The sequence below is a fragment of the Opisthocomus hoazin genome, chromosome 2, assembly GCF_030867145.1.
Source record: "Opisthocomus hoazin isolate bOpiHoa1 chromosome 2, bOpiHoa1.hap1, whole genome shotgun sequence".
Lineage (NCBI taxonomy): Eukaryota > Metazoa > Chordata > Aves > Opisthocomiformes > Opisthocomidae > Opisthocomus > Opisthocomus hoazin.
Genome location: NC_134415.1, coordinates 35,809,103 through 35,827,860, shown reverse-complemented (window position 1 = coordinate 35,827,860; position 18,758 = coordinate 35,809,103). Strand labels below are relative to the sequence as shown.

The 18,758-nt window shown below is 38.1% G+C and overlaps 1 protein-coding gene across 30 annotated transcripts in view; it reads left to right on the top strand.

Annotated features, from left to right (window-relative positions):
• NRXN1 (neurexin 1) overlaps positions 1 to 18,758 on the top strand; it is a 738,722-nt gene that overhangs the window by 506,548 nt on the left and 213,416 nt on the right. The gene's annotated exons all lie outside the window — the stretch shown is intronic.

Genomic DNA, 18,758 nt, shown 5'->3' with positions numbered 1-18,758 from the left:
CATAAATAAATGATCAGCTGAGATAAACATAACTAGGGCAGTATAAAATTTTGTTGTTTAGATTAGTCTCAACTTTGTTAATGCATTAGTTTGATTTTGATTTAAGAATCTGTCTACTTTCAGGAACAGAAGAGTTCCTTTTGAATGAAATTACTTATTGATCTATAACCAATTACACTTTTACCCTCAGAAAACATTCAGCAGTGATCATTTTCAAAATTAGAAGGAATTACAGTATTCAGTCTTTCCAGGCTCCTTATTTCTGTAAAGGCACTCTTGCATTGTGGACCAAGGTGATTTCTTTTGGCATTTACCGGGTTGAGTAAATAAAGAAAGAAAAAAGGCCTTAAATAAAATTCAGAGGTTGTCTATGTCCTTCTCTTACATCGAAATACATGGACAAAATGGCTGGCTGGTATTGTACAATCTTACTTTAAAAATGTGAACAAAGCACCTTCTCCCAGGTGCCAGAAAAGCTGAAAGCCTACATTTTTCAAGGCAAGTATTGTGTTGCTGAAGAGAATTTAAAAATTTGCTTTCCGAAGCTGCATCTAACATCAGCTACTTAGTCATCATTTGCCCATTTCTTTGCAATCTGAGACCAGATCCACCCAATGTGGTCAACGGTGCCACTTTCTTCTCACAGTGTTTTCTTTTTCATTAGCATATTAAGGAATATTTTCCTTCTAGTTTTACTATACCTGAAGTCTATCAAAATAATAATAATATTCGTGCAATCTTCTGTCTAGCCTTGATTTTTCCATTTTAAAACAAGCATTGGATTCATTAATTATGAGTTGGAAATCAAAAATTCTTGTGTGCTCATAAATGTTTCATGGATCTTTTTTCCAAATAACTTCCTTATACCCATGCTGTAGCAACAAATGGTAAAAATCAAAGAAGAATTAAAAATTGTTTATGGTCAGAAACATTACCAGCTCAATAGGGACGGGAAATATAATAACTTATACTTTACCAGTCTTTTGAAATTCCTGTGAAGCAGCAAAAGGCCTTTTATCTACATGCTTTGTGAGGTGATCCTGGCATCCTCCTATTGTCTTTGCAAGAGACTTTGGGATCCTCATTGAAGCTTGCTCTGCTTCAGAGCAAAATCCGTGATAACTGTGCAGAAATTTCACTGGAACGAGGTCTGACCTTCTGAGAGCTGCTTCTCTGTAGTCTATCTCTAGAGTGGAGACTCTAAGGGATTGACCTGAAATCCTAAGGCATCTGGCAAGGATTTTTCTAAGGGTTACCAATGTTAGTTAAACCTCGGAAAATTGCTGGGATATAGTTTACTGGAATCTGTTTCAAATAAGGCTAGTATTCAAAAGAAAGTTGAAAGGCAGTATTTTCAAAAGCACTCATTGTACCAAAGAACTTATTAAAGTCAGTGGAACTGTAGGCACTTCTGAGAATTTTACCTGAGATCTATTTTAGCTCAGCAAGATATTGCGAAACTTCACGGTTATAAAAATGAAGAACATAGAAATGGAGAGGCCTACATATATGTTATATTTGAAAAACAGTTTATTGGATCAAAGTTTGTCAATATTGGCAGCTAGTGCATTAAATTAGCTTTAACAAGAGTAGTAGGAGGGTTGTGTCATTCAAAACTTCCTTCTTACACCGATGTTGAGATGCCACTAAGAATGTCTTATCTGCTAAATAACCAGCAACATTCAAAAGCTGTAGATACTGGAAAGAGGAAAAACTGGAAGGAGGGAAAAGTCTAATTCTGCATGTTGTTCTGCATCTGCCCACTCACCTGTTTGTAGAATGAATATGCATGAGCAATAAATGCCTGTGTATGTTGAGATGCACTGTGCATGGATAACTTACCTGTGTTACATCAACCATAACGTTATAACAAAGATATAGCTGTAATTTAATTATGCAGGGATTCAATTTTCCAGTATGATAGATACTGGTTCTTTTGTTACTGAGCTTCCATTTTACCCAGGAGGTCATTAATCACTTGGATCCTCCTCAGTGACAAGATTTGGGACAGATGTGTAAGGATAGGTTTGAAGTGTATTTTCAGCAGAATGGTGGCAAAGAAAGTTCTGTGTGGAACTGTTGCTTTGAGTTAAAACATTTTAAATCATAGTCCTCACTATCATGTTGGGGAGGGTGCTTGTTTGGGATGGTTGAGAACAGACCTAAGAGGCAGCTTGCTCTTAACCTTCTTCATTCTAGGAATGGAAGAGGAAATTATGAATTTGATTATGGTACTTCAGTGTGTGTTTGCCCTCTTTATTATTCTGTTTACTTAAAGGCGATGTAAACCTAATAATGAAATCAAGCTCGTAACAAATTCTGATTTGGAAAATTGCTACTTGATCATCTGAATCACAGCTTTGCTGTTAGGTTAGGAACATATTTATTTAAAGTAATCATTTAAACCCCCCCAAATAACCACTGTTAATATGAGAAACATTTTAAAAAATGTGTAATCTGCATTGCTACCAGATGGTTAACATTTCCAGTGTAAATATTTTAAATTCCAAGACAGATTATTGTAAAACTCCACCAGTACTGGAGCAGCCTAGATATAAAGGACTGGTTGTGTGTGTATGATATGTATGCATCCCTGTGTTTCAGGAAAGGGATGTTAATATGATTTAGTCATCCAGAGATGCAGCAGTTAGTTTTCATAGCTATCACTTGACTTCTGTGATGGAAGTGGTGTCCTGTGCAGTCTCTGCTGGGAGATCTAGTTCAAGAGGAAGTAGATATCATGCCTAAAAGTCTACTGCCACTTCCTTCTCCTGTTGACAGATAAAAGAAGGACAGATAACTCTGAGAATTACTATAATCCTGCTGTTTTTTCCCATTTCTTGGCATGGTCTACATCTATCTCCATGCCAAATGGAAAAAAGAAGCAGCTCATTCACACAGTGTTTGGTTAATGACCTCATGCACTTCCATGCTTGGCTTTTTCATTGAATTCTAAAGCCCACAGGTAATTCTGTCACTGAGATTCCTGTTCCTATCTCTGCTCTCCTTCTCTTCCCACCCTCTTCTCCCAAGTCATTAACCAGAAAAGTAGATAGATAGATATATATGTCATTGTCTCTCACAAGCACTGTGCTGTTGCTGCCTCAAGTTTCCAGCCTTTCTATGGTGAGGAACAAAGTGAAGTTATACAAAGATATTACCTCAAAGGGCTGAGAAATCCTGTAAAACTGCTCTTTATGGTAATACTGATAGCATAGAAATCTGGCATTCTCCCGTGTGGCACAAGTAATATTTGCTCTAGTAATGAAGACAAGAAGCATAGATTTCCATCAATAGGCTTCAGACATTTTAAAAAATTGTTTTAAGTATAAATTATGCTATGTTTTTCTCTTTCATTGTTAAAATAGAAGACTTTAAACTATACCAAAACATAACATTTTGTGTGCCTGATGAAGAGTCAGCAGTTTCTGTTCTTTCTTGTTTATGTCATTTGTTTTGAAATCAAAGTATTTGGGGAGCACAAAAACAATGTGCTGGTTTTATGGTTAGAGCTGATTTTGAAATTGAGAACAAGAAGTTGGGGGGCGGGGCGGGGGGTTAAAGCCAGCAGACCATTTTAGATCTTACAGCTTTGTTGTTCCAGAAGAGACACTGAGCTTGTGGGACATTAGCTACTTAAGCTGAACTGGGCTCACTTCTATTATCTCAAGTGGGGTGAGGAATTACTAATTAAGCTCAGTTACAGATATCATGGATCTGCTGAAGTAGGTGAAGCTGTGAAGATTGTTGTGATAACAAACATTCTAAGGTTTAAAATAAGGAATGAGGCAGATGTGGCAGCATTTTAAACATTGTCCTAGCCCTCTTCTGGAGGAAGCTAGGGAAAATCACTCCATAATTCCAGTGAGAGAAGAGTGACAGTCCCACCTAGGATATAGTAAATGTACAAAACCAAAAAGGAATTAAACTCAGGGTAGATTGTGCTAGGTATTTTTTTATTTCATTCTCTTTAATGATACTAGGAAAAAATATTACATGGAAAATGTAAACCAATAAGATTAATAATGTGATGGGAAAGCATGGAAAACTATTGTAAAAGATGTGGTAGCATGTTATCTGAAAAAGTATGGTGTGATTAAGGACAGATAGTATCAATATATGGAAGGTATAAGACACTTTATTAAACTGAAATACTCTGAAGATGCAGCATTGCTGGCATGTTGGATTAATCAGTATTGTACTCAGGTTTCCAAAATGTGTTTGTGAAGCCTTCAGAATCACAACTAATGACTGAGGTGAACCGTCATAGGAAAGGAAATACTGTATGTCTTACAAAAAATTGGGGCTTGGATCGTGAATAAATTCAGTTTGTGCTCCTCGTCCCAACTATTTCTGTACTACATCTATTGAAATATGTATATTGTGGAAAAGGCATTTTTCATTCGAAACTTTTTCCGTGATGTAGATGTGGGTAAACATCAAGTGAAGGCTTTTGTGAGTTTTTGTCAGCTTTGGTTCAAAAATTCTCTTGGTTTAAAAGGAAGTTAATCCTTCCCCATTTTCTGAGCTGTTTATTCAGATTTTGTATACGATACACTTCAATTTTTATAAACTAGGAAAATATTTAAAATCTCCAAATGAAATGTTGACTTTTGTGTAAAAAAAAAAAATTGGTCTCAAGTGGGTTTGATTTTCAGCTTTAAGTTAATGGAAAATTCTACAAAAGTCCTCTCACAACTTTTTTCCTACTCATTTTCTGGAACTTTTGTCAAACTTAAAAGGACTATTATTTCCTGCTCCCCTCCCTCTGTCTCTTAGTTATACATATGCAGTATTCTTCTGCACCAGGCTTTTAATAGCTGACTCTGTTAGATTCTATTGTACATATACATAACACATGGAAAATTTTAATTTATGCAAGTATAATGACCTTCCCTCAAGTGAACAGAATAGTAAAACTTGGGTGAGTATCAGCCTTCTGTGTTTGAGTGTACCAGAGAAAAAACTTGCAGAGTCTTAAGCTAAATGAATTTGTTATTCTCTTTTGAATACCTTACATGTCTTGAGCTTAATGCGTAATCAAAAGTCAATTGAAAGATTCTTACTGACTTAGTTGTATTTGGATCAATGCCTAGAGAGCTGGATGTACTTTCAGTAAGACTGATGGTAAAAATACCTTTGATTGTAGTGGTTTGTATTGGAGCTAATTAATTTTCCCAGGAAGAGCTTTATCATCTTTAAAAAAAATATTCCCAGGATAATATTTCTCATAATAATCATCTTTCAAATACAGAATTCCTTATTATTATATCCAGTGGTCACTTGTATATGCATGAAGCAGTAATAAATTTAAAATTGAATTATTCACCTCCAGGAAGGGCTAACAAAAAGCAAAACTAGGTTTCAGAAATCTGATATTTTAGAAGTGCTGAGCATGCACATCAGTGGTTAAAGTCAATGGAAGCTGATTATAGTCAGCACCTCTGAAAATCAGGCCATCATCATATCAGCTAAGTGGGCATCAGGGATCACTCTAGAGCCCTGGAAAGACTTTGGATCATTATGTTTATCAGAGTTGTGATATTAAACATTCTGCTACCTTGAGGCACAGAAAATTCCTCAAGGCTGATGTTATCTAGTCTAGAATTCTACTAATATTTGATATTTCTGTATTATGCTTATAGACATGATATTTATTTGTGATTTTTTTTCCTCATTAATATATGTGTATGGAAAATGCTACAGGAAGTTTAACTGTTGTGGGCAGTGATCGTTCTTGTCTTTGGGAAACAAAAAACTCAGCAGCCAGAGTATGTGTTAGTCTTTAAACTGAAGAAAAATTACTATGAAAGAAGGATTTTCAGACTTGCTTATGGATTTGAATAATAAAAAGCAGTGCAATCAAAAAAGAATCATTTATGGGACTAGACAGGCAGGTGAGAATACGATTCAGTGTACACAAACATCAAGTTAATTAGAATGGGAGCAATGAATTAATCTAGGGAATTTGTGCTAAATGCAGCAATCATTTACCTCACTGATCAGGTTAAAGATCTAAATTTATAGGTAAGGAAATAAATAAATCACTGGTCAAGCCATGCCTTGAAAACATGCAACTAAGTTATTCTTTTGTATTAGCAGAGACATAGATTAAAACAACTCTGAAAAGGGATTTTATGATATAAGCTGTTTGTTAATGCCTCATCTTGAATACTCTGCGCAGTCTGTTATTGCACACTGAGCAGCAGTGGTCTGTTCTTGCCATAAACGGGCCAAGTTGCTGAGAGAAGGTTATGGAAATGTGCTAATTCTGGCACCGAACAGACGGGTACCTTACTGTATGAAAAATATGAATGGGATTTGGACAGGTGATATAATTAAGGAGTTTGGATATGGCTATCATCATGGAACACTGCAAGGAGAAATTCTGATGCTGGCATGGAAGGTCTGTTACACCAGCATGGCAGCTCTTATCTCCCAGCTGTGATTTCCTGGTTCCCCAGCCTAGAAATGTGCTTGAGGGAGCAAATCCTTTAATCTTCTTCCTCTGTCTTGGGAGGAATAAAAGTTCTCACTTCTTCCTCTAGCCAGCTAATAACTCGTTTATGCATCCTGCTCCTTTCATGCTTTTTGGAGGATAAAAGCTTCCTTCACAAAAAGCGTGCTGTATGACGGGGTCACCACCTGCCAGCTCCTTGGCAAGAGATAATTGCACAACCAGTACAACCTCAGTTCTTGGCTAAAATACCATGTGTCAGTAGCAAAATGCCCCAGCCCTCAACACTGATGAATCTCCTGAGGTGCTTTCTTCTAGCAAAGATGTAGAGCCTGGCTGAGAGTGAGTTAATGTTTACAGGTCTCTGGTGGCCCCACGTGTATTAGAATCATCTGACAGTTATACGGAAAGAATTGCATGTGGCCACGGCATTGTGTGAAATGATCTTGCAGACCAGATCATGAACTGTAAGATTCCTTCTGATCTCGTGTATCTCAAAATTACACTGTAGATTGAATCAATCTGTTGGCTAAACTTCTTAGGATCCAAAACTTTGTCATTGAATTTGATGGCCAGTCTTCCTTTGACATTACTGTTGCAAACTGTACACACATGGGACTGTTGATCCAGCATGAGGAGAGAACGTAAATGTGAAGCTTGATGTTCCTGGGACCTTGTTAGCCTTAAGAAACATGCTAAGAAGATTGAGAATAGAAGGGGTTTGGGCTGAGTCATGTTTTACTAATAACAAAAACTGTGCATTTTTAAGAACTGAAGAGGGCCAATGGGATAGGTAAGCAAAAGAGCAAGCATGTTTAATTAACATAGAATCATAGAATGCTTTGGGTTGGAAGGGACCTCTAGAGGTCATCCAGCCCAATTTCTCCTGCAGTGAGCAGGGACATTTTCAACTAGACCAGGCTGCCCGGAGCCCCGTCCAACCTGACCTTGAGTGTTTCCAAGGATGGGGCCTCCAATACTCTCTGGGCAACCCATTCTAGTGTTTCACCACCCGCATCACAAAAAATTTATTTCTTGTATGCAGACTAAATCTACCGTCCCTTGGTTTCAACTTGAAGACACCCATGACCTCTTCATAAAGCAGCGCTTATTTTTTACATTGTTACTTTTCAAGCTCTGAAGTACTGTATGGATTATGTCCAGTCTTATTTTCAAAGATTCTTTCTTTCTCTTCCTTTTCCCTTGTTCCCTAAGTTGTTTTTCTGCCATGTCCTCAAACACAAATTCATGCGCTGTACATATTCTGCAGTCCCAGTGAATCCCAGTGAAAGCACATGGCTCCAGGGGTCTCAGTGATTACGTACCCTTTCTTTCCCACAGAATGAGGCATACCCTTCAGCTAAAGGAACAGAAGACTCATTTCAGATGGTGGCTATGTGGTGTAATCATATGGAAGACCTTCTTGATGACGACCATTGATTAGTTATGTTTAATTAAAGAACAAAAGCAGCAAGAACAAAGTAAATAAGCATGTGGCCAAAATTAGGAGACATGTCCTTTTGTCACTAGTTTTTTTACATGTAAACATCAAATTTCTGGTTTTAGATAGGACTGAAGAATTAGTTTATAACCTACAGATATATAAACAGCCTATCTTTTCTCCGTAGCAGCACCTTTCCTTGTTAACATTATATTCTCCCATTGACGTTTTAGATCCATCCCAACCTAATCAGGTCCTTCTAATCCAAAATTCCCTGCACTGGTTACCAGCCGATATCCTTACATACACAGGTTACAGATGTTTTAATAATGTGGCACCAACTCTTCCAGAATGTTGCAATATATAAAAAGAGGTGATGAAAAATATAGCAGACATTTTAGCAACCTTATTAAGATTTAAAGAATACCTGACTATTTGCAATAGCAGAACAGTTGAGATGTTCACTGAAACCTGGCTGATCACCTGGAAGAAGCACCGAATCATAGGAAATTACTGTGATTATTTGGATAGTGAGAGCTCTGGATTGAGGGTCGCTTCCAAGAGCTAGCCACTTTTGTGCACCTATCCTACATGAGTACTTCTTTTCTTATTGTATCTATTGTATATTTTATTAAGCATATATTGTTTGTTATATCTAGTAATACAGCACAGTCAGCGCTGATAATATTTCCTAGCTTGTTACCAACTACTTCTCATCTAATTTTAGAGAAGCACAAAAAGATTTGCACTCCCTCGTCCCTGCTAGGCACGCCTGGCTCAAAAACAAGTGGAAGGCATTTGTACCCAGTGTGTTAGAAGCCACGACAGTGCAGGGTGTAGGCAGGTTGCAGGCACTTTGTAGGCACTTTGGTCTGACAATGTGTGTTTTGGGAAAAAAAAAGGACAGACATGAGCAATGATATAACTTTCAGAGTATCCTAGACTATGCTTTTAGCTCCTGATGGCAGCTTGAATAAGAGAGAGTGAGTCTCAGATTGCTGTGACCCATTGAAAGAGGGCCAGGTTTGCACAGGACAGATCAAGGTTTGTTTCTTATTAATATAAGCCAGAACGCAAGATCTGGCTCATTAACTCCCTGTCTTTTAAATTTATGAGCTCTAAGTGGAGATAAGGATATAGTGTGTACTGCAGCACGAAGTACCAGTGTAGCAGTTTTTCAGTGAACATGCAGTATGACCCATATCAGTCAGAGAGATTAGTCTGTTGATGCAGAACAAGGCTAGGGTAAAAGTGCTGCTGGTGGCCTGAACAGATTCTGATCCTAACACCAAACAAACAGTTCTCATCCCACCACTTCCACTATTAATTTGTCTGAAGAAACTGCAGAAATATGGTTAAGAATGAGCAGGATCTACATCAGGCCAGAGAACTCCTGCTGGAGGGTGAAAGGTGCAGAGGCAATTTTACAGAGCCTGCTGCTTTGCTTCAGGCATTTGTTTAAGTATACATTGCTGTTATAGTTAATCACTGTGCTAATAAGGAAAGCTCATCTTAATACTATTCTGGTTTTGAGAGATACTACCTTAATTGTAACTCATAATTAGTTAATTAGACCACTTATTTAATTCAAGTTCTGCTCTGTGATGCCTCAGTGTCATCACCAAACTGGAAACTTGTTTTATTACTTAATGCTAGTTTGCTTTTTCCTTCCAGATTGCTTTCTCATCTTGAGCCTTTTCACTTACACCACTGTGTCAGTGAGGAGTAACTACAGTAAAAACTCTGACTTTGAGCTGGTCTACCAGAGGGTAGAACTGGACACACCAGGCTGGGTTCTTACTTTCGTCCAGTTTAGTTACCCAACTTTTACAATCTCAAATGCTACCTTATTGCACCAGGGTCACGCAGGAAATGGAGCCAGAGCAGGGAATTTATCTGGATTTTCCGAAACCCACGTTACCAGTTACATCTTCATCTGCTTTTTCAGCAACTTGCCTGTGCTGTCTAATCACTGTCTCTCTTAGCTGAACATGAGACGCTTGACATCAATGCATCTCCACTGCTTGCGTATCACTGGGCAGCCTTTTCCTTTCTCTCCCAGCAGCAGCCATAGGTGTATAATATTTGCCTTCCCTGTCAATCTTAGTGATTCTTCCCATTTGAGAGTGGGCTGCTGCTGCTGCTCAGTCTCTTTTTTGTTTTTTTTTTGCTTAGATCGTGCTGGTCACAAGAATTTCTGCAACAATAAGGATTTAATGAACTGATACTGTCAATGTTCTGGTGGTTTATGCTTAATGTAACAGTCCCACTACCAACAGGTTAGTTTTCCTGTGAAGTGTGTGGAGAGGCTTAAATACCTCTCTGTTCGTGAAAGCCCGTTTACACCGAAGCATTCTGATGCTCCAGAGGGTGGATTAGCTGAAGGAACTGACTCATGCATTTCTTGGCTTTCTGTAATTACCTGTCTTACGTTGAATAAGGGATGCTGAGGAACAAAGGAAAGCCACAGTCCTTCAGTTTTGCCAGTTGTCTCTGAAATTATCCTGAAGCCTTGAGTGCACCAGCAGGGAACTACTAATATGGCTTTAACTTCTTGTGCTAAAACTTGTAGGTAATAATCTATGTTCAGTCAAAGACCAGATGTAAGTCCAGATATCCCCTCAGGGAGATGTAAATCATGCTTGCTGCTGCAGCATTATGCATTCTCTGTGGTCTAGGAAAATCCAGTCGTACAGGACTGTGAAGTCTTCCCTCTGCGATTTTCACTGTTGGGTCAGATACTTCTCTTCATCACGGGTCTCTGGATGAAGGATGGGCTTGAAGCACTACATACTCAGCGGATGTCATCCTGCTCCATTTTGGGACTGGAATCTCTTGTTATTTTCTGTTCAGTCCTCACCCTTGGTGGACTTGCGACTTACTGCCGACACACTGAATGCTACAGACTGCATTCTTCCCGTTCACTGTGAAACCCCGTTAATGTCCTGAAGCCTTGTTTTTCCCCATAAGGGTTTTTTTTTCCTGACCCTTCACTGGGGAACAACAGAGAGTTTGGAGCAAAAGTATTCAGTCTTTCCTTTGAGTGGCAGGTGGGGTTTTTAAGACTTGCGGTGGATTATGTAGCAGTGCCTTCTCATTTAGGGCCAAGCACAAAGAGCATTATCATACGTGAAACTACTTAACAGTAACTTCTGCCAATTAAAATAAAAAGTGAAAAGATTATGCTATAGAGCCTTAATAACCACTCAGCATATTTGATAATGTCACTGCTGTCGGTATCATATTCACCCCTATGTTTAATAGCTGAACAGATGCAGCTCACTAGAGCACCACATGGTAAGCAGCAGCAGGAAGTCCCATTTGACAAGTTGGTTTTGTTTTATTTCCTTCCTAGACAGCCTTCCCCGATATCCCAAGTTTCTGTAGTATTTTGATTTGCTATTCAGCAAACAGAAAAAGGCAAGGGGATTCTGTACTGCTTGTTTTCAGATCAAGAAGATTTTTGACTTTTCAGTGGAGGTAGTATGAAATTCCTAATAAAGCTAATAAAAGGCATGTTTTAATGTAAAATTGTCAGCCCTTGATCTGAAAAGCATTGGGTTTTAGCAGGTAGCATATATCTGCATGCACAGGTTGCTTGCAGGATAGCAACTATGCTGTTTTTTGAAGGTGGCTTCAAGTTTGTGGATTTAAATTTTTTTTTAATTGCAAGATTTTGTGTACATGTCTGCAAGTCACTTTGCACAGTGAGCAATAACTCTTGGCTGTAATGGTACCATGGGATGCTGTGGTTGTTTGGTGCTGCTCGATTTGCTCTCCATGGAACAATTCATAGGAACATTTTGTGAGACTCTCCAATCTTCTAATTGCTTGTCTGGAAAAACACCGGAGTATATACTCTGAGGCTAAAATAAGATGGCTATGCACTTAATGTATTCTAAACAATCATGGGATAATATACAGCAGATAATGAAACCCTGGCTGTATGATTCGGGTATTTGTTTCCAGGAAACATATAATAAAGATAGGAACAAGACTAACACCACTGCAAGATTTATATTATTCATCTCATATTACCTGGTCCATAAATAAACACAGAAACTCTCTTGGTTATATTTCCTATTCCTTACTAACGTGGTTATGTAGTTAAAGATAGGTGCTGCCACGGGCTAAATTAATGGGCAGTGTCTTCCCCAGGGCAAAAAACTTGTCACAGCTTTGTGCTCAGCTGATATGCTCCTTTGGAAGATATTTGAGATCTCTGTGTTTCTACTCCTAATCTACTTTTTTAATACTTTGCTGGCTATTTAAACTGACATTCTTAAGACATTGATTTTCTTTTCTTCCTTCTTACTTTTCACTGCATATTCAAACTGAAAAAAACCACCGGCAAGTCTCCTTGTCACAGCTGTAGTGTGGTACATGATGACATCAAGCTGTGCTAGTGTGGGAGGAGGGGAGACAGGGGTTGCAAGCACTGTGGAGAACTGATTAAAATTCAAAATGAGCTTGATAAAGTGGAGAAATAGTCTGAAATCAGGAAGATGAATTTCTACAAAGGAAAGCGCCGAGGTCTGTACCTAAGATGGAAAAATCAAATGCACAGCTATAAAATGAGGAGTAATTGTGGCCAAGAAGCAGTTCTACAGAAAAGATTGGAAAGTTACAGCTGATTGCAATTTGCTGCAGAGACAGACAGGCATCAGTCTGGGATGTATTGACAACATGTGGGGTGGGAGAGGAGGCAAAGGGATTAATTGTGCACTCAGTACTGCTGGGACCTTAGATGAAGAAGTGTGTCCAGTTTTGAGTGCTTGGCTTGAAAAAGGAGGTAAGTAAATTGGACAGCTAGTAAAAGAACCAGCAATATACTCAAGCTTAATTAACGTGTAAAAAGAAAGAGAAAGAACAGGCTCTGTTTTGCTTATAAAAGAGAAGACAGGGAGTGTCTGGATGTGAAAACAGTCTTTTAACATAAATAAGTTGTTATAAACAGGACTGTGGCTATTTTGTTTTGCCTGTCTGTCAGGAGAAGGTAAGAAATAGTTGGTTTAATTTGCAGCAATGCTATCGGATATTGGATAAAAATTTCCAGCTATTCTTGATCGTTAGCAGTGGAGCAGGTTGTGTAGGTATGCCCTGTCAATATATGCTTTCAAGATCAGACTCTTCTTACAGGTAATGGGAATGCCATGGAGACTTCTGCTGTATGTTTGTGCTAAAGTTGGCCTATGTGCACTTGCTCTTGCTAGTGAGCGATGGGTATAGTGAGGTCTTCTTAAGCCGTATACTCCCTTTTATACTGCCTTTTTTAACTGGAAGACTTAGGTCCAGGAATGATTTAAAACAAATACTTAGATGTAAGCACAGTGAGGTTCTCCGTTTTCATTCCTAAAGACAAAGAAAAGTGAGAGAGTAAGCTGCTGCTAAGCATTTTCTTTTATATCCATTGGTCTTAGTGTCATCGGCAAACTCTAAGACTGTCTGCAGCAGCATAAGGTGGAACATGCTCTCCCTTTGCCTTATCAACATTTCTTCTTGTTTAACGCTTGCCAGCTGCTTTGCTGCTATATGCAGGAAAGAAATGTGAATCCGTTCCTCTGAGGATTGCTCTCAGGCCAAGCAAAGGACTGTTAGTTTGTTCTTCACTGACTGTTGGCATGTGCCTCCTCTTCAGCTTGTGGGAAAGGTGGTGGTGATGTAACTAACTTTGCCTCCTCGCCCACCTCTCAAATGTTAGTGTTTGCTTTGGTTGGTGTGTGGGAGTAGTGAGGTAATTGGAACCATCCTGGTGTAGATCCAAAATAACCTGAACGGGCTAAGCAGATTACTGAGCAGAACTCAATTGACTATATTGCACAAATAATGTGCAGCTTGAAGTGAATTTGTTTTTCAGGTCTTTGAGCTATTTGGCCAGTGCACTGGCTGCAGATACATCTGCACAGCTGTATCAAATGTTTTTTACATTTTCTTGTCACAATAGTGCATGCAGATTGTCTAAAAGATGAGAATCACTCACAAATCACAGAAGATAAGCTTTCCTGTTTCATTTCTAAAATAGACTCTCTGTTTTTGTAACATTAGTGACTATTTGTGATGAGGTTTTCTAATGATTTTAACAGAATGTTGATTAAAAAAATCTCCTTTATCTGTTAACAGTTGTCACAACTTTGGGCTCATATTGTAGAAGCTCGGTATACTTTAAGCATGTAAAAGGCTTTATATTTTTTGGCATTGTTCTCTGGGACTATATCTTGAAACTCTGTACGTGCCTTTGTCAGTAGACTGTATTCTGGGATTTCCTCTGGAGCAAAGGCAGGGTGTTGCTATGATCACCAGCCATGCTGCATCTGCAGGAACCTGGTTCAGACTAAACCAGCTTGGGTTTTGGGTTGTCACTTTGCAGTGACAGCTGATGGTGGTCTGCTTAGATGTGAATCAGTAGCATTGCTCTTTTGCTGCTGATGCAGGTGAGAATGAGCATGCATTTACCTCTATGCTGAGGAAGGTAAACCTCCCCTACTTGTGTCACCCCATCCTTTACTCCTACTTTCTAACCCCTTCTCCCCAGGTTGTATCAGGCAGCTTCACCAGCTATTTTGCACTTCTGCAGTCGCAATGGTAAATCATGGATTTGCTTCATTTCCCCAAAATATGGAAGTCATCCAGGCTGATAATGTATGTGCTTTCATCGAGTTGGAAGAAAAACGATGAATAAAATCGTTGCTGTGACTGTGTCAGGATTGTCACTTTATCTGTCTTGTAATGGAGATGTTGTTCAGCATTTCTAATTATGATATTAATCTTCGCTGTCCCCTGACACAGGTGTAATATCAGGAATACTAGTGCATGATAAATCTATCATTTTTGACCCTCAGAGATACCAGTCACAAGCATTTTTGGTTTGCTGGCAAACCTAATTGGTTCCCTATAGTCCTCCTTTTCTCACTGAAAATATTTGAGAGATTCATGCTGCGTTTTTCCTATAATGTACAGTAACATTAAAAATCAAGACAGGGAAATGGTCTTGCGTGAATCATGTTCTCCCACGCACATACTACTCATAAAGTGATTATCAGAAACATTCCTTGCATTGTTAGTATTTTTTTGAAATTAGAGACAGGATTGATTTCTGCATCTGAATTTTTCCCATGGAAGCTTATGCTTTAGAAAGCATACTGACTTGGAGTATTTTTTTTAACTGTTTTTTAAGTGTTAGCTTTCAAGAGAGTTCATCGTCACAAGCAAATGACTTAACTGGTGAGTTGGAGGGTGTAGAGAAAGCAAAGTATATTCATGGAGGCACTTCAGGAGGTGGAGAAGGTGGTGGAGCCTTCCCTCTACTGCTCCGCTGTGCTTCCCTGTGGGCCTGACTGGTTCTGAGCAATGCTAAATTATGGTATCAAGAGAAAAAAATGGTACTTATCACTTTATTCTTATTGGGGAGGTAATAGCAGTGCTTTGACTCTTAAGGCTGTGTTTTTGGAAGTTAGTGGGCTTTTCTGCTACTACTCGGCTGGCTCTTTTATAAATGTTCAAGGTGGGATGCTAATATTTGGGGTTTTCCTCCACTTTAAGAACATGCACCTATCTCAGGAAAAACTTTATAGGTTTTCAAACTTTTGTTATTTTGATCTAATATAGGTTAAAACCACCAAACCTAACCCTTGTAGATGCAAGCCAAGGGCTACACATTTAGTAACTGTCTGCATGTTTCTGTTCACTGCCAGGAAATGGATGCAGAAGGAGAAAGATCAGTGGTCTGATCTAGTTAGTAGTGCTGTATAAGTTAGAAAATGATGTTTTTTCCCATCTTGTTTCTTAGTGGAATCTGAAAGGCGCAAAATTTTTACGATTGGGCTAGAATGTACAAACAAAGGCAAAAGGTCTCATTCCTTGGCACCACTAACCAATTAGTGCAGACTTTAGTGGGACTGGGAGAAACCTGGATTCAGGCTTTTTCCCCACCTAGTTCACACTGGACCTTATCCAGGATCCCACACTGTAGCTTGAGGACTTTAATGTCAACCTTTGACTCACCTTGGTGACCGAATTTTTATTTTATTCTGTGTTTCTTAAAATGTAAAATTTGTATTTTTGTTGCTGTATGTCAGGAAGGAGAGAATTTTTCAAAACTTGCTTTCTTTTTTTATTTGATGTTTATGAAATAAATTGTTTTCTAGCCAGGGTTAGTGAAAACACGTCACCTATATTGATGACAAAATGGTCCTATTTATTTTATGGTCGTTGTAGTCCTGATTGCTATTGTTCGTTGTTGCTAAATGCAGGATCCGTATAGCAACGACTTCCTTTTGGAAGTTGGCTGAAACATTTTCAGTCAAAATTCAAGATGGAGATTTACTTGATATCTTGTTAAAATAAATGAAAATAATTTCTAACTTCTTTCTAGAATTGTTTAGAAGTGTAGGAGGCAAGAAACTTAGAGCACTGCAGTAGTTGCACAACATTAGGGACATGTTAGAAGAAAAAGTCACAGTGCACTAGCTCTTAACACAAAACATGGCATATTTGCACTTCCTAGAACCCACTGTATGTTTCCAAAGGCCAAAACATTTTCTAAATCCCTTAATACCACTGAGTTTGTGTCCTTAGCACAATTGAATATGCCTGGAGACGTGGACAAGGGACATGATGATAAAGCTCTGTAGTGATGGAAAAGACAGAGCAATTAGGTTGAAACTATTCTCTTATTCATTGCAGTGGGTATTTCCCTAGCTGTAAAAGGGGTTTATGCATTCTTCACTACCAATTCTAGCCACTTGAGATGTTTTAAATCTGGATTCTGCAAGATATATCCTTGATTTATTAACACCCCCAGGAAAACATAGGCAACATAATGATTCTCTATATCAATCATTTGTTATAAAACTTCCAACAGATTTAGTAATTCTAACCAAAAATTAATGTATTAGAAGCATTAGTACACAGGTGAAAGGTGTTTTTTAAAAGGCTCTTGAATTGGTTATAGAATAAATAACCTTTTAAACGCCAGCTGCAACTCCCCATTTTATTTCCTGCTCATAAGAATTCCTGCTGCAAGTATTTTAAGGCTCTAAAATTAGATGGAGACCTAAGTTGCTGGGTTTGGTTTCTATCTATTATCATGCAATTAAGAGGATATTTGTGATAGCATAAGTGTAAATGGAGAAAACTTGCATCACTGTTCATGTAGAACATTTTGGTCACATTTTTCTCACTTCGCGCTCTCCAAGTAATAGAAAATAAGTATGGGTTGCAACAGGAGAGTCCTCTAATGGCTGGTATTAAATCTGATAGATTCTTGACAATTCAAAATATTCTTTTGATGAAGGCTGTGTGAATGAATTGCATCGTTAATGTTTTTCTAATTTCCAAGATAATTCTAGTGAGGCATGTAGTTTGTGCATAATAGAAACCTGTTATTCAGAGTTTGTGTGCATGTCCATTTCAAGCTTTTATGAAATGCAAACATGTCTACTTCTGATTGCAGACCTGCTGCATGACAATTTTTTGTTGCCTCACAACAACAACAGCAAAATGGTTCTAGCATTAGAGGTAGGTAATCCAGGGGATTACGTGGCCAACATTCAGCTCCTTAATTTTAGTTACTAACCTTAGTGTTAAATGAAAATCGCAAGCCAAGGAAGTTTCTTCAGTGTTTTACCACTGCCCTGTTCACTCTTTTTGAATGAAAATTTTAAATCTTAAAACTGTTTTCTTACCTTCTATTTGATTAAGAAATTAGGCTTTTTAACAGAAATGCAGTCATAAGAAATCATATACAAATAATAGACCTAGACAGGATAAGTTGTTTAATGCCTTTTTTCCTTTTTTGTTTATTCGTAAGACACAAGATTATGTAGTTCATCTGCTTTCTGTTGCTGTTCCAAAGCAGTACAGTAGAAACTAATTCCAATTTCAACTGTTATTTAAAATAATTTTGGAAAACATGGCTCATGCCAAAAGTAGATATATAAAGTTTGTTGTGTGACATAAAATTAGCAGAAAAGGTGAATTCACGTTGTATCCTTCTGATATTGGTACCTCTTGGTCATGTTTTCAGCCTTTTCTGCAAGGTCACGAACACTAGGCGCTTATTTATTATTATTAATAGTAGTACTAATATTTTAAGGAATGCAGTGTAAGTTGCATCTGCTGATAATGGAAATAAAACTGGTTTTGCAAGACTGTAGGGAGGGGAATGAGTAGTGAAAATACGCCTAGCCGCCCTCTCAGTAACAAATGTAGCAGAAAAGTGTGTCTCACTGGAGAAGGGCAGTTCTGAAACAGGATTTCAAACCCTTGTATGACTTTGAGGATCGTTCATTAAAAAACCAAAGTGCAAGGTGCAAGGGTACAGAGCTTCAAGTTTAATTGCAACACTTATTTGAACATACAAATGCAGAACCTTAGCGGGCATCCCCTTTTAAATAAATCCTGTCTAGGTATGTGCATGAATGTTTCAGTTGTGCAGTAATAACTAAACGGATATACCGCTTTTAATATCTGCCCTGTGATTCTCATTGAAAAGTATAAATGAATTTTTAATTTACACCTGTGGCTTCTGCGCAAAAAATATCTCGAGGAGAAAGTGTCAGACTTGATTGCTGGAAAATTTGTTATAACTTCATTATGTATCAAAATTATTATATTGGATGACATTTTCTATTATTTTCACAAGGTCCATTCAGTTTAATTACAATTTACCACTCAAGTATACCATTCTTTGCGTTAATCTTCAAATTATTCTTGCTTTTGCTTTAATAGATATTTATGACTCATAGAAAGTACACCTAATTAATACCTCTGCACATTGCTACAATTAAACATTAATCAGATTTGATTTTTAGAGTAATGTGCTACCGTCTTCTAATCTTCTAAGTTATGACCTGATAAAAA